Source organism: Macrobrachium rosenbergii, chromosome 18 (assembly GCF_040412425.1).
Source record: "Macrobrachium rosenbergii isolate ZJJX-2024 chromosome 18, ASM4041242v1, whole genome shotgun sequence".
Taxonomy (NCBI): Eukaryota; Metazoa; Arthropoda; class Malacostraca; order Decapoda; family Palaemonidae; genus Macrobrachium; species Macrobrachium rosenbergii.
Window position 1 is genome coordinate 27340350 of NC_089758.1, and position 16112 is coordinate 27356461.

Consider the following 16112-nt stretch of genomic DNA (forward strand, 5'->3'; position numbering starts at 1 on the left):
GTCAGGAGATCGATCCCAGGCAGTGATAGAGCGAATGGGCCACTTCTGGGGAATCGAATGTGTTTCTTCTAATCTAAGCAGTTGGTCGACTGTGGTGGGTTGCATTGAGGCAGGAGAAGTGTACGTATAGGGGTAGCAACCTCATGTCAAGGAAGGCAAAAAAAAAAACGCTGTATTTTTGGGAATTATTATTATTATTATTATTATTATTATTATTATTATTATTATTATTATTATTATTATTATTATTATATTATACAAAACTGGAAAGCATTGTCGAAACCAAGGTAGATGTCGCGATAGAGATGACAACTCTCCAATTATTATTATTATTATTATTATTATTATTATTATTATTATTATTATTATTATTATTAAGTCAAAATACAAGCGCAGCCCAAGACAACAAAGAGAATTACAAAATGAAATGGACTTTTCACCCCAAGTAACACGAGCACACCTAAACATGAATAAAAAAAATAACGTGAAAATTTAAACGAATATTATATATCCTTGTCGCATTGCATAACCCCGCCCCTGGGTTGGTCCGTGACATTTATTCATCTGTAAATGGGTACTGCCTAAAAATTATGAGGACCAGCCTGACTAACGCGGATAGTCTCGCTTTGCACACACACTCACACACGCACACTCACAAACGCAAAAACCCACGCACGCAGGCGTTAAAGAAAGAATGCGGTAGTAGCCTTTCTTTCTATTAATAGGATAGAAGAGATGAGAAAGAGAGCATTTTACAACTTGCAATATGACAATCCACTGTAAACAGCCCAGCTAGGAAAGTATTTTACGCTGTAAACAAGTAAAAACGAGGGTTGGCGGAAGCTTATGTCTGTTAGTAGCATGTATACATGTATACATAAAGGCACACAACATTGCGCGTGCCCACACCTCCACATACATACATACACACACACACACACACATATATATATATATATATATATATATATATATATATATATATATATGTATGTATGTATATAATAATCATTAAAAAGCTTATTGACATTTCATAAACAATAGACAATTAACCGTGATACAGAGTCGTACAAAAACTGCATAACTTATTCAGTTATTAATAAGTGTGATATTATTAATAAACCTTCACAAATAACCCACAAAGCCGTAAATCTACATTACCGAAAGGGTACCTCGGAAGAAGAATGTCCCAACTGACTCTTTTCTCATCCACAATCAGATAAGATTGGCCTAATATACGGGTCTGGTTTGATCAAAGGAAGCGACATTATTAAGATCTTGGATTTCTTTGTTACACATAATTTCTTACTAAGGAATGACTCACGGAGTACTCATGCTCGACTTACATTAATACGTCTGTGCGTCATCCTTTAACACGCGCTGAGAGAGAGAGAGAGAGAGAGAGAGAGAGAGAGAGAGAGAGAGAGAGAGAGAGAGAGAGAGAGAGAGTTCTTCTAGCGGAAGAGTTAGAACAGTCGCGTATCATTTAAGATATACGTACATGTATGTCTGCCTGTATATTTGTATGAGAGAGAGAGAGAGAGAGAGAGAGAGAGATTCCTACAGGAGAGGTTAAGTATACCTTAGTTTTACCAGACCACAGAGCTGATTAACAGCTCTCGTAGGGCTGGCCCGAAGGATTAGACTTATTTTACGGGGCTAAGAACCAATTGGTTATTTAGCAACGGGACCTACAGCTTATTGTGGAATCCGAACCACATTATAGCGAGAAATGAATTTCTATCACCAGAAATAAATTCCTCTACTTCTTCATTAGCCGGCCGGAGACTCGAACTCGGGCCTAGCGAGTGCTAGCCCACAACTCTACCGACTTTCCCAACGAGGAACTTTACAGGAGAGGTAGAGCAAGTTGATTGCAAAAATGCGTATGATATGAGATATACATATACATGGATTGAAACTTAAGCTTTTATTTATGTATTAGGAGAGAGAGAGAGAGAGAGAGAGAGAGAGAGAGAGAGAGAGAGAGAGAGAGAGAGAGAGAGAGAGCCATGGCACCCAGTCACTTAGTTGGAGATTTAGAGTGTTTTAGACTTCTTAACTTGTATTGACACACAAAATGGATGTTTATGGTGTGCTTGGTATTCGAGGAGAGCGCACATGTGTTGTGCTTACCTCACCAATATAAATCGTAAGGTTGGGGCACTTTGTGTACCCAGGAACCAGGGCAACACGTGAGGAATTATGGGATGAAGTAATGTCCCCTATATATCCCTGTGACCTTTCTAATGTATGATAAGTGTTTTTTTATATAATGTTGCCGTCCTGTAAGTGAACTAACTTTACCTAGAAGTGGGTGAACAAATATATATATATATATATATATATATATATATATATATATATATATATATATATATATATATATATATATATATATATAACACACACACACACCCAATTGAAACCCTTTCTTATATTTATTTAAAAAAATGAGTGAACTTGGGGAATCAATTTGGAATGAATATTGACAATTATATTAATTTTTGACACGACCAATCCTTTCCAGTCCTTCTACTGCTAAGAATAAGCTTAATCTTATTAGGGATAAATTTAGGTTGATAACATACGAATGGACATGGTATTGGTAGCCCACTTATTAACGTCTATACTACCTCTCTCTCTCTCTCTCTCTCTCTCTCTCTCTCTCTCTCTCTCTCTCTCTCTCTCTCTCTCTCTCTCTCTCTCCACAGACAAACACTTGTATGATAAAATGTGATATGGTCAGCGAGCATCTGTCCTACGGGCTGAGTCACAAAACAATTTTGGTGTCAGGGCTGCTTGCCTCATTTCTGTAACCCCACACATGTGCTCACTATGCATGCATATATATATATATATATATATATATATATATATATATATATATATATATATATATATATATATATATATATATATATATATATATTGTATAAAGTTTATAATTTATATTTGGTTACACCGGTATTATATAATTCATTTATCATCATATGTTTGCGTGTGTTTTTTCAGATACCATCGAATAAATCATATATTTTAAAGTTTCTTTATGCTGAACATATGTCATTTCATATTATGCAAACCTGTACCTTTTCTAGTGACACTTACAATCTTCATTTTGCCAAGGGGCGGTATATCACCCTCTTTATTCTGCCTCGATTATTATACCTGTCCCATCGATCATTAAAGAAGTACCCCCAGGGTTTAAAACACCTCTCTTTTAGGTCCCTGAATAATGATGACTGACTTACAAACAAAACACCTCTATTATTGAACCTATCTCGTATTTTAGAGTGATCATTAACTATCCGTATATGGGATAAGGGATTACAGTCCCTGGCACCAGCAAGTAGCAGGCACACGCGCGCACACACACACACACACACACACACACACACACACACACACACACACACACACACACACACCTTGCATGACCATAGAGGTTGTAAAGGTGATATATCATGAGGGGGTTCTGTTCCAGTGAAGATGTATAAGTTACTCAACCGTTCCAATGAGGACATTCTATTTGTAAATTCGATGCATTTCTCTCTCTCTCTCTCTCTCTCTCTCTCTCTCTCTCTCTCTCTCTCTCTCTCTCTCACACACACACACACACACACACACACACACACACACACACACACACTTCTGAGCGTGTATATATATTCCTCTTATTTTGAGCGGTAGTATTGTTGTGGAATCTCTCTCTCTCTCTCTCTCTCTCTCTCTCTCTCTCTCTCTCTCTCTCTCTCTCTCTCTCTTTCTCTCGCTGAGAAGTTTTTACTGGGAAGCGATTAATGGGACGAAACTGACGTCAAAATATCTGCTTGATAAGTGACGGTCCGCCGAAAGGAGATTGGAGAGAATTCGTGTGAGAAGCATTTAAATGACTGTAGCAGTGCCTCTGATCGAGACAGCTTGAAAAAACCCGAGGTGAAACCGTGGTTATTATTACTTCATTGAGACATATGTTTTTCTAATTAAATATCTGTAAAAGAAGTAACGTGAAAAAATTATAATATGTATATATATATATATATATATATATATATATATATATATACACATACACACATATACACATATATATACACACACACATAGATACATGCACACATACATACAGACGAACTCCTCCAACGGTCCAAGAGTGTGTGAGAGTGGTATGAACGCTACCACGAACTTAATCATCGCAGGGAGGGATCGCCCCGACGACGACCCTAATATGGTTTCCCAGGTCACTAATTTGGCTCCGAAGGATTCTGAATCATGAGAGGAGGCCCAGTGCGAGAAGACTATTATCCTTTGGTCTTATTTCTGGAGCGATTATTCCTTCTTCTCTCTCTCTCTCTCTCTCTCTCTCTCTCTCTCTCTCTCTCTCTCTCTCTCTGTAGATTTACCTCAGCGCTGAAATATTCGTTTCTTGACAAGATAAGATCCGAACTTCAAGAACAGAGAAGGTTGTAAAGAGCGTTGCACACTAATAAATGGGAATAATAGTTTGTCATTTTTCTTAAAGGAATATTTTAGTGACAGTTTTCCTCCATTTTGATTCTGAAGCAGGTGACTTTTAGTTACTTTACTTTCTGTTGACACAGAGCAGATAGTTTCCTTTTTATATAGCCAAGCATCTTTTGTCACTGAACTTGAGTCGTAAGCTATACAGTAAGTCTCTGACTTGGAAAATTCCACTCAGTGATATACAGCAGTCAAATGAGTTTTGAATTCACATCAGCGGTCTGTGGCAACACGAGGTGCTTCGAATTCTCTTTTATGGAATTCGACTGTATTAAAAGTTTTGACATCCCGTCCGCGACTTCAGTTACTATTGAAAAGTATCGAGTTCTTATCTGTGGTCTGTGACAGTATTTATCCATTGTTAAAGAAACACTGTTATAAAGATGATTATGAAAGAGCGCTTTTGCCCTGGGGAATTCCTGTTACCGTGATGGGAAAGATTACCCAAGAAGGCAAAATATATTCATTTCATGCATCGGAAACGAGTAACCAGAGTGTATTCCCCATTCCAGGCCACCCATGCACTGGACCCACCACTACTTAGCACGGACGCCTTCCCCCATCCCCAGGCCCCCCCACCAATCCCCTCATGACTGCAGTATGTGCAACCTTGAAAGAAACAGAGTGAAACAGGTTGTTTATGCACACTGCTTCCAACGGGAAAAAAAAATGCACTTTTCTCTTTACATTTACAAATAACTGAACTTCTTTCCATAACAGGGTAGAACGGAATAACACGTACGATGCGATGATACCGAGGGGAAAGTAGAAATAAAAAAATCAATAAAAGAAATCCAGTTCGTAATCGGAGACCATGTCCTCTAAAACTTGATATTACAATTCTAGTCCAGAGACGACAGATGATCTGTCGTCCCTGCTCTAACAGTAGACCTTTTGTTTCTTTCCATTTCAAATAATAGATATGGTTTTACGTAACACGTCAGGCACCACTGATACCTTGAGCATGATACAGGTTAATCGCCCGATAGAAAGGCCTTGAATAAGAGTTGGTCCTAACTGTCTTTTCCAGGCTATCTCTTTGGTATAAATATCGTCAATAAGATGCTTGTGTCATTCGTATTCGAGAAATTCCAAAGATAATCCCCATTCACGAAATTCCATAGTCCACTTTTACAATTCTCGAAATTAAAATTCTAGATATTTACCATTGCAGAATTCATTGGAAAAGTATTCTCAAAAATGGACGACCAGATTTGCCGAATTGAATTCCACGTAATCCCGTTGATAAAATAATTTACATACAACATAACCCAGCCTAACGAGATTAACTTCAATAAGAATACAATAGAATCGCTGTGACGCGATAAGAATATTTTAGTGGGACTCACGAAGGATTCAGATAAAAATGGCAAGAATGCCACTCTTAAATTGAGACCCAGCGAGTATCTCACGGTTACATTTTTACTGATATTCTAAACTGATCTTTTCAGTGCGGATCGGGTGAATTATAATATCTGAACTGGTCTCTCCACATTAAACAACTTGAATTAAACCTTTGGGTAGTCTTTCGAATACAAATGAATTAAAAAATGCAGAACCTTATATTAATAAGTGTATAGGGAGAATCTTTCATGCGCTTTGTCTTTGAACCAATTCTTGAAACATTTTTTCAACAGCGATCAGTTCAGTGATTATATATATATATATATATATATATATATATATATATATATATATATATATATATATATATATATATATATATATACATACATACATACATACATACATACATACACATACACACACACCTTGTTATATATATATTTATATATATATATATACACACCATGTTTTTAAGAGCAGAATCATAATTCTAGACCTGATATATATTATATGACAAATAATATATTTATGCCTTGCTTTAAGTGGGATAATAATTCCAGACCTAATTTGATAATGTAAGTAACATAATGCACCGGCTGTGAGACCGATTATGAAATTTGCAAACTTGCAATGAAGCAGCGGTGTTTGCGCGAGATGCAAATGTTACAAAACCAGTTTTTCTTGTGAAGAAAGTTTTTTTTTTTCCTTGCCAAAATTTTAATTTTACCGTTATCCAGGTGATTAAGGGTTGATAAGAAAAGTGTCTTGAAAGGCCCCCACCCCTTTCTCTCTCTCTCTCTCTCTCTCTCTCTCTCTCTCTCTCTCTCTCTCTCTCTCTCTCTCTCTCTATATATATATATATATATATATATATATATATATAGAAATAGATAGATAGATATATATATATATATATATATATATATATATATATAGATAGATAGATAGATAGATAGATAGATAGATATAGATATAGCATTTCCAGTTTTTCTGTTGAGAGCGACCGTTGTATACTACAGTGCCATACAATTGTGACAGCTTGCCCATATAAAATATTTAGTACAGAGTGACGGAAATCTCCCTCTCTCGTTAATCGTGTTCAATTTTTCTGTAGCGAGCGACCGTTGTATAATAAATGTCATGCAGTTGTGACAGCCTGCCCGTAGAAAATATTTAGAACAAAATGATGCTAAATCAGTTCTCTCTCTCTCTCTCTCTCTCTCTCTCTCTCTCTCTCTCTCTCTCTCTCTCTCTCAGCGGGGCTCCATGTCAAAACATTTTTCAGGAGTGATAGTTATCGTCCCTCATAAGGAAATACGGGTTGGACGAAACCCGCTGTAGTCTGTCGAAGGCCACCTCATCATCATCACATTCCGGTCACACCGTAAACTGGATTCATCGTTTTTAAAATCGTGTAATGCGAGACGTATGGTGAAAGCCCCCGAGAGAGAGAGAGAGAGAGAGAGAGAGAGAGAGAGAGAGAGAGAGAGAGAGAGAGAGAGAGGCCAGTGCTCAAGTTGGAACCTCATTTGTAAAAGAAAAAAAAAAATTCTTGAGAGTCAGTCGGAGCCGTTGACTTTTGTTTACATTATTCGTCTCTCATAGGCTAATGTTATTTTAATTGATTTATTCTTTTCGGGTATATGTCCTATTATTTTTTAATCTCCTTCGAGCCAGGCTAGAATAATACTTAAACAACATACCTCGACGGAGATTCCAAGAACTTTAATTCTCGTATACTTTTCATTCTCATAACTATTAAGCAAGAATCCACAGAGATTCTTCTCCCTTCTGCTTATGGAAGGCACACAGCCTTCTCCTTCCGACCTTCTTTCCTGCGTTCCCTGTTAGGACCTACAGGAACCAGAGTGAATGTTCAAATAGGCTGCGTAGGGACTCAGTCGTAATGGAGGCCTGTTTGTGAGCTCGTGGTAGTAGTAGTAGTAGGCTTCCAGCTTCCACGTCCTTATAAGGGGGAATTGCCATGAAGTTGTTGGAACAGGAAGAGGGTCGTGTACACTGCGCCCCCCAGCCTAATATCGTATGCAAAAGTAGATGGCACGACGTTTTTTTCTGTCCGTCTGAATCTCTTTGCCTTTCAATATATATATATATATATATATATATATATATATATATATATATATATATATATATATATATATATATATTGTGTGTGTATGGTCTAAAATATGTTAAATATTAACTTTTTACAAAAGATATAATTGATTGTTGATCATTTCTTCTGTGCCTGTAACTTACCTTTTAATGACAACGCATTTCAAGCTTTTGATATATAAAAAATGCTATAAATTTACAGGTGGCGATAACTTACCTTTTGTAGAAATGCATTTTTTAATATAGTTCAGGACAGATTACTAGATAATCCAATCCAGCCCTAAAAATACACAAACACGCGACAATGTAGCTTTTGTAATATTTCATAAATAATGAAAAAAGATAAGTTAATTAAAAAGGATTGATTTTTGGCTATTAAAACTGGCGTCACGTGTAGGTTATTGACGCCGTAATAAAATTAAATAGGAAATTAAAAAGATGAATAAATAAATTTAAGTTTAAAAGGAGTCTCATGTAAGAAACACCTGTCTATCTATCTATCTCTGTCTGTCTGTCTATCTATCTATCTATCTATCTACAGTATATGTATATATATATATATATATATATATATATATATATATATATATATATATATATATATATATATATCTGTAAAACGTATGTAATATACATACATATACACATGTTGTATATGAAATAAATTTCGTTGAGGAGGCCCGCCTCCGTCACAAACATATGTATGTGTGTAGAGAATAATGAACAAACAGTCAAGCAAACAACAGCAGTTTTGGCAGACACCGGGCCATCACATGCGCGATCTCTCTTACACTGAAGACACTGAATATGTCAGAGTGCGGCCGCGCGCTCCCCCCCTCCCCATCAACGTCTCGGTACTCGGCGCACAAAAAAAAAAAAAAATAAATAAAAATAAAAAAAAAGCGTCGAAAACAATGGACAAAAACACACTGCAAGTTGTTGTTCTTCTTCTTCCCCTTTCACTTCCCTGTGACATTTCCCTATTTCCTTTTGTTTCTTTTTTTTCCCCTGTTTCCTTTCGTTACCTTTCGTTCTGGCTCTCGGGTTTTGCATATGTCGATAATTGGTATGCCGTGGGTTGTTTTCGGTAATGAGAATTAGTGCCAGAAGTAAGTGATTATGTCTTACACACACACACACACACACACAGAGAGAGAGAGAGAGAGAGAGAGAGAGAGAGAGAGAGAGAGAGAGAGAGAGTGCTTCTATTGTCCATTGTAAATACTTTACATAATATTATAACATGTAAATTTTGATATAACAACAATTCCTTGTTCCTAACAATTAAGTACTGAATTCTGTAATGTCCTTCCTAAGCAATTTCTTCGTTTCATCTCTTTTATTCATACACTAACCTAAATTTTTTAGTGATCGTGCAGGATTTTAGCCGTGATCTGCTGTCCTGAAAGAAAGAGGGAATAGATGACAAAGAGAATAAAGTAAAGGGAAAAATACAAGGGGAAAATTGTGGAGAAATCTCCACTCCTTTATCCGTCTAATCTGGCATTGTACTCTCGGTGTTATCGCAAGCATTCTGACGTTGCCACAAGTATTAGGTTCACTTTCGAGGAGTTATCCAAGTAATGACTCTCTCTCTCTCTCTCTCTCTCTCTCTCTCTCTCTCTCTCTCTCTCTCTCTCTCTCTCTCTCTCTCTCAAGACCATGTTTTCTGGGACAAACTTACGTCACCAGGAGTACTTGCAAGATGTAACATACGAGTGCCTGAAAGAGTCTTAAATTACAGGAAACTCTCTCTCTCTCTCTCTCTCTCTCTCTCTCTCTCTCTCTCTCTCTCTCTCTCTCTCTCGCAGAAAACCGGTAACAAGAACTTCAGCACTGAAATGTCACTCTCCAAACTACACCTGCTGAATTTACCTTTTAATTTAGATGTAAAGAATTTTAATTAAATATGGTTACAGTCCGTATCGTCACGCTTTCCCAAAATGCAGCTTGACGAAAGGACGTCGCAGTCTCCCTAACAACGGGAAAAAAATTCAGAAGATAACTACGCAGTTAATAGTTTTTATCAGTGTGCTTCATCAGAGAAAAGGAAAGAAATCTTCAATATATATTTACACATATGATATATATGTATGTAATGTATGTATGTATATATATATAAAATATATATATATAATATATATACTGTGTATATATATATATATACTGCATATATTATACATGCAGTGTATACAAAGTCTCGCTAAGCTTGAAAATACGATATGAAAAATGTCGCTGGTATAAAAAAAAATCAGTTTTAATCATGGCTTTTATAAAATAGGCATAAACGGAATTATTAAAACTAGTTAATAACATTATTGCTTTTGAATTTCAATTAACGTGCGAATAAAAAAAGATAGTAGTATAGTGGAATTTACATATATGAAATTAACAGTGACTATTCACCATTGAACCCCATTAACTTGAGAAGTTACAGAAGAGTCCAGTGGTATGTGACGTCATTGCGAAAGCATCTTCGGTTAATGAAGTTTTGCGTCGTTGGTTTATTGAAGTTTTGCATCGTTGGTTTTTTTTTGAAGTTTTGCATCTTCGGTTAATGAAGTTTTGCATAGCTGGTTCATTGTAGTTTTGCATCGTTGATTTATTGAAGTTTGCATCTTCGGTTAATGAAGTTTTGCATCGCTGGTTCATTGTCGTTTTGCATCGTTGGTTTATTTTTTACATCTTCGGTTAATGAAGTTTTTCATTGTTGTTTTATTGAAGTTTTGCATCTTTGGTTTACTAAAGTTTTGAATCTTCGGTTAATGAAGTTGTGCATCGTTGGTTTATTGAAGTTTTGAATCTTCGGTTAATGAAGCTTTGCATCGTTGGTTTATTGAAGTTTTGCATTGTTGGTTTATTGAAGTTACGGTTTCTCGCGGATGATTAAGATTGCATTAAGAAAAGAACACAATAAATTCACAAGTAAATAAAAGAATTAAACGTATGAAGAATTAAACGTGTGAAGTAAGTTTGAGTGAAATTCTTCTTGTACTCTCGAACACTAGTAAGGATTCATATCAGTTCCAAGAACTTATGAATCACTTTATTTTCTATCTCATTATGAAACCTGGTGATCCTCACCGCTGGACAGGCACATCATCTTTTAGCTATTTTCTTCCCCACTTTTGTGGTTTTGTGCATAGAAACGAACACACACAAACACACATATATATATACACATACATACATATATAAATGCACATTGTATATATATATATATATATATATATATATATATATATATATATATATATATAGTTTTAATCTCATTAACACGTGATTCGTTTATCACACATCACCGCAAGTGAAAAAACAAGAGATAGGACCTACACTGTGTGTGTGTGTGTGTGTGTGTGTGAGAGAGAGAGAGAGAGAGAGAGAGAGAGAGATTTTTCACAGAGATATCATTTCGCAATTGGGTTGTGAATCCGAACACATTAGGCAAAAGTCTCTGCAGTGTTCACCACGTAAGTAACGCAATACCCAGCCCCAAGCCAGATTTCAGGTAAGGGCTGTGAACTCCAGAACAAGACTTCTCGATCTTCTTCGAGTACGGAAAACATAATGTAAGGTCGAGTTGGAAAGCCACGAGACCCCAGAATGATCCAATAAGGAGGATTTGTCAGCGGTCAGACATGCATTATTAACCTCCGTAAATCTTCGAGTTGCTTAGTTACGACGTTCAGTTTTTGGTAAAGCGAAACACCCGGAGAAGCTACATATATAAATAAACTGTAAAGACGAACGTATGTTAGCATAAGGAGATGCATGTAGGGGAGGGATTTAATAATACTGAATTGTACACATACACATATATATATATATATATATATATATATATATATATATATATATATATATATATATATTTCTATATACACAGGTACATATGTATGTATGTGTGTGTATATATACATATATACACACACATATATATATATATATAGTACATATTCATGTATCCTACCATACTAAACACAGTGTGTATTCACATATATATATATTTGTGTGCGACTTAGCAACCGTTTTGCACCCATATTTACTTTATTTGAGCGCTCTTGTGCTTGCGATATTTCTCATTTGAATAGTCTGCGGAAAATGAGTTTTCATTGTATAAGACTAACTTTTGTGTCGTTTTAAAGAAGATTAGTTGTAATTTATCACAGTATATTCAAAAAAAGCAAAATATTAACAATAAAATGTCAAAAGAACAGGTTCAGGTCAACCCAAAGCAAAAACAAAAAAAATTATACTTATTCGTAAGAATATTTGTCGAAATTATTATGGATAGTAAATATTTGTGCACCATGCATTTTGAAGATACTATATGTATGTATTAAAGAAGTGTTCCATTTTATTATACTAGTAATTGTTTGTATTAATAGCATGGTGCCAAAAGAAAGAATCTATTTTCTTTGCTCTTAACCAATTTTTACTTACTTCTTATCTTCTTATGTTCGGGAAGCCATCGTCTGAAGCACGTTGTAGCTACAGAATGTCCTTGATACAGATGCGATTCAGTTGCAAAATTATTTTGATCTTACCGTCCTTTTCGGTGGTACGTGAATGCATAGGCTTTGAACCCCCATTTCCCTTCTTTTAAAAGTGTCGTGTTATGAATTTTTTTTATGTTAAGAGGACAAGTAAGATTGAAGTGACTGAGTAAATGTAATTTGCTCTTGAAGTAGTCTCGCATTAGAATAAAGTTTATGGCCAGTTTTGTACATTTAAAGTTATTGAGAACCAAATTATTTTTATTCTGACTTTAGTTGTGTTATGGTTCCTTTCACAAGCAAACACACACACACACACGAACTAGCGTAATTAGACCTACGAAGTTTAATAAAAACAAATGAATCCCTGAACATATATATATATATATATATATATATATATATATATATATATATATATATATATATATATATATATATATATGTGTGTGTGTGTGTGTGTGTGTGTGTGTGTGTGTGTGTGTGTGTGTGTGTGTGTGTGTGCGTGTGTGTGTGTTTGATTTATCTTTATAATATTAAATCAAGAATACAACAACTCACCTCACAGGATATTCTTCAGGATAAAACTCGTTGTTAAGATTTTTGTTCCTGTTTTCAGGATGTCGGTAATTAATTTTCCAATTTTCACACTAACAAAACAGTCTGCCTACCGAACAACCATTTACATCTTGAATGTTAAAATGTTATGTAAATTTTATTTTCAGTGAAATATTTGGTTGAATGTTAATTTCGTAATATATGAGCACCATTTACTAAACTCGCACTTTTTTTACAGAATCGCGCGCGCCAACTCAAACTGCACCGAACCTGAGGTACACTTCAACTCTTTGCCTTACTCTTGTTTGGCAAGTGTAGAAGATACCCGACCTTCGTCCTGGCAGCAGCGGGAAAACGTGTCGTACTTCTTGGAAAACTCGAGTCACCGTTGATAACTCACGCTATTGACCCGATTGTAAACATTGCAGAGAGGAAAACTATGCCCTTTCGTTTCGATTATACACAGTATCGTTCGAAAAGAATACCATGTAATACAACAGACTATAGCCGAAAAAAACAACGTTCAGACAGACAAGCGATATTCGAAACAGAAAACGTTGATTGATTGTTCACTGGAAAGGAAGTGTGCCGCCTGGATTGATACTGGACGGTACCCGGAACGAAAACTCAGTTTCCAGCTCCCAAATAAGTACAGGTGATACGTTAAATCTCACCATGAGTCATCATAGGCTCTTACCTGTCTTCCCTTCGTATTACAAGTGATGTATTTTGGGGAGGATTGCCAGTGCGTGTTCGCTTGTCGTCAACGAACTATTATTATCATTCTGTTTCTAGGATTAGTCGTTTATTATATATATATATATATATATATATATATATATATATATATATATATATATATATATATATATATATATGTGTGTGTGTGTGTGTGTGTGTGTGTGTGTGTGTGTGTGTGTGTATGTATTCTAGCAGTAAACTTTTTATCTTTTAGCGGATGATACCTCCCGAGGAAAACATTTAACTTCGTTTAATATGGGACTCGTCAACAACTTGGCTGCACTTCTCCACCAGCGCTGTACTAGCCACTTCTCAGGCAGTACTTCGTCTCCATTCTAAGACCTCTTCTACGGCATCTGTCCAGCACGATCATTTTCGTTTCGTCCTTCCCAAAACTTCATAGGTGTATCAAGATATCACAAGCGTATCATCCTCCATTCTCCAAATGTGACCAGACCACCTTAAAGCATTCTGTTCCATGATTTCACTCATCGTGCCTTATTAGCCTTTTTAATCACCTCGTTGTGGTATCTCAAGCCTCACCTTCGTACATCTATGCAAACGGCTTATCTCAAAGGCATTAATTTTTTTCTCATTAACAATCACCAGGCCTGCTGTAAGTTCAAAAGTTTTGGCCTCATAGACATTGCCCTTATCTTCCATATATTCTGCAGAGACACTGTGTACTTTCCTTGTTTCACTCGTGACCCATATACTTTCTCATTTTACCGTCTTTGTTGTATATATTCCCATTTTTATTACAAACCATCTTTACATTCACAGCCTCCTTTTTCCTGGCTTCTATTTTTCCTCATAACTTTCTCTTGCTAACATTCCTTTCAACTTTTTTATTTTTAATAAGACAATAAAACTCTTTTATCATTCTTTGAAGCTTCTCTTCATTGTCCCTAATCAACACTGTATTATCTTCAAACAGTCAGCCACTCCATGCTCCATTCATAGCCCAATTTGTACATACATCTTCGTTGTATGTGTTGCATCCGTGTCATAAGCTCTTATGGTCCTCATGCTCAGCATACGTTTTTTTTATTTAATTTACTCTCACAGTTCTTACGCATATGTTTCATAATAAGCACTTCATCCAAATTTCTCTTGAAACTCATAATGTTCTCCCATTTGTCCTGAGGATGTCGTGCCCCTGGAACTTGAGAAGTTCAAGCGAAGATGCAATGCATTACTACCCTCATGTAATTGTCCTTGCATTTTAAAATTTTGCTTACATTTTTTTCGTATTTATTTATTAGTTTGCTAATTTATTTTTTCTTTTTCAATAAGTGATCCCTTCTTTCTGTATTTCCCATTACCTTCTGTTACTTCTCTCAAATGAACACCATATTCATTGGAAGCTTGAATTTCATGTCAGTGGCCCCTGTGGGCTTGTTCGATATGAATTGGGTTTATCTTCTGAATAATAATAATAATAATAATAATAATAATAATCTGTGTAATAAAAATCCACAATTATATAGTAAATATATTACTGTGTAAAATAAACAAAGACTTTCAAACACTTGAACGGTGTTCCTCAGCAGTGCTAAAGTTAAAATGTTAACGTTAGCACTGATGAGGAACACCGTTCAAGCATTCGAAAGTCTTTATTTTACATAGTAATATATTTACTATATAATTGTGGATTTTTATTACACATTATTTTTCACGATATTGTGAATCTCTTAGCAATAATAATAATACCACCCCCTCAATTGAAATCCGACAATACTTCTCCCTGAGTATAGTATATAATGATCACCCCTATAAATCTGACAGCCATTTTTGTCACCTCTCCTTCGATTCATCTTACCAAATTCCTTTGAAAACTTTTCTTCGTTAAAGTAACCAAGAAAGGAACTTTCACACCCTGGTCAGCCATTCGAACACCTTATCTCATCTCCACCTTACCTGTTCATTTTCATGGACACCTGTGATTTGTAGTACTTCTACAGATCTATAAAATTAAAGGCTTGAGCGTCTTACCCCTATGGAAGTATTGAAACGAAAGCTGATTGTGTAAAGACAACTTGGCAAAGATATATGTAGTATATTTAGCAAAGTCTTGATATTTTGTTTTGTTTAAACCCTTGCTTGGTCTGATTCTATCAGAATATCTTGTAGCTGTAGCTGTGATCATTCTCCTTTTAACATTCTAGTGTTTGTTAACTTGCAGATGGTCTGAAAGTAACTAAAACTGTTACCTTGTAATTATGTTTTATGAATAGTTTTTACGAGTTATCCCTTCACACCTCAGCTTCCCGACCCATATTTCATCTCTCTCTCTCTCTCTCTCTCTCTCTCTCTCTCTCTCTCTCT

General features: G+C 35.7%; 1 protein-coding gene across 4 annotated transcripts in view; it reads right to left on the reverse strand.

The window, feature by feature from the left end:
• The window catches only part of LOC136848227 (serine-rich adhesin for platelets-like), a 77343-nt gene extending 63963 nt beyond the window's left edge, over nucleotides 1-13380 (reverse strand). For 2 of the 4 annotated variants that reach the window (XM_067120578.1, XM_067120577.1), the window contains exon 1: nucleotides 13047-13350. The gene's annotated coding sequence lies outside the window, so the exon portion shown is untranslated. Of the gene's footprint in view, nucleotides 1-13046 lie in introns of all 4 variants that reach the window. The other 2 variants (XM_067120576.1, XM_067120579.1) reach the window with 2 other exon arrangements.
• Nucleotides 13381-16112: the final 2732 nt, after the last annotated feature.